This window comes from Cyprinodon variegatus, unplaced genomic scaffold (genome assembly GCF_000732505.1).
Source record: "Cyprinodon variegatus isolate N-32 unplaced genomic scaffold, C_variegatus-1.0 Scaffold355, whole genome shotgun sequence".
Lineage (NCBI taxonomy): Eukaryota > Metazoa > Chordata > Actinopteri > Cyprinodontiformes > Cyprinodontidae > Cyprinodon > Cyprinodon variegatus.
This window is the reverse complement of record NW_015150808.1, coordinates 137,412-138,807: the sequence shown is the minus strand read 5'-3', so window position 1 is coordinate 138,807 and position 1,396 is coordinate 137,412.

Below are 1,396 nucleotides of genomic sequence, written 5' to 3'. Positions count from 1 at the left end.
TCTCCATCAAATGTGGCATATACTAAGGAGATGCGCTGTCCCCACTGCTGTTTTTGCTGTTTTGCAGAGGACTCAGGAACGGGGCCACTATCGGTCACCTCCTCTACATGGAGGACCTCAATCTGTACACCAGGAATGAGCGAGACATTGACTCATTGATCCATACCACACAGATCTACAGCACAGACATCGTAATGTCACTCAGACTAGAGAAGTGTGGTCGGATTGTGACTAAGAGAGGGCAGGTAGAAGGTAGGATCTCACTGCCAGAAAGAACAACAGCAGACATTGCGGACATTTACAAGTACCTCGGAATCCCACAAGCAAATGGCAACCTTGAAGGGGTGACAAGGAAGGCGACTAGGGCCAATTACCTCCAACTAGTGAGGCAGGTCCTAAGAAGCCAGCTCAATGGCAAGAATAAGTTTCGGGCAATAAACAGCTACGCTCTACCAGTAATCAGATACCATGCAGGAATAATAAGTTGGCCAAAGGATAAGATACAGGCCACAGATGTTAAGACACTAACCATGCACATACCATAAACCCCTACACGGGATGTAACACCAAAACATAATCGAAGTGGCGGATATCAGGAAATCCTACTAATGGCTAGACAAAGGTGGTCTGAGGCCCACAGAGAGTGCAGAGGCCCTCATCATGGCTGCACAGGAGCAGGCCCTCAGCATCAGAGGAATAGAGGCCCAGATTTACCACACAAGACAAGACCCCAGTTGCAAAGAGGCTCCTGAGACAATTCAGCATGTAACTGTCGGGTGTATGATGCTTGCAGGGAAAGCTTACATGGAGCGCCACAACCAAGTGGCTGGAAAAGTTTACAGGAACATCTGTGCAGAGTATGGGCTGGAAACCATAAGGTCAAAGTGGGAAATACCCCCAAAGATGGTAGAGAATGACTGAGCCAAGATCCTGTGGGACTTCCAGATACAGACGGGCCCAATGGTAATGGCAAACCAACCGGACATTGTGGTGCTGGACAAAAAGTAGAGGAAAGCTGTTGTGGTTGACATAGCTATAGCAAGTGACTGTAACATCAGGAAAAAGGAATATGAGAAAATAGAGAAATACCAGGGGCTCAAAAAAGATGGAGAAAACCTGGAAGGTCAAGGCATCAGCGGTCATTGGGGCACTCGGGGCAGTGACCCCAAACTTGAGGAGTGGTTACAGCAGATCCCTTGAAATACATCAGACATATTGGACCAGAAAAGGGCAGTTCTAGGAACAGCAAAGATAGTGAGCCCTCAAGCTCCCAGGCCTCTGGTAGAGGACCTGAGCTTGGAGGGAAAAAGGGAGAAAGGTGAGGAAGAGTTTTTTCTTTTTTTTCTTTTTTTTCAGATAGATAGATAGATAGATAGATAGATAGATAGATAGATAG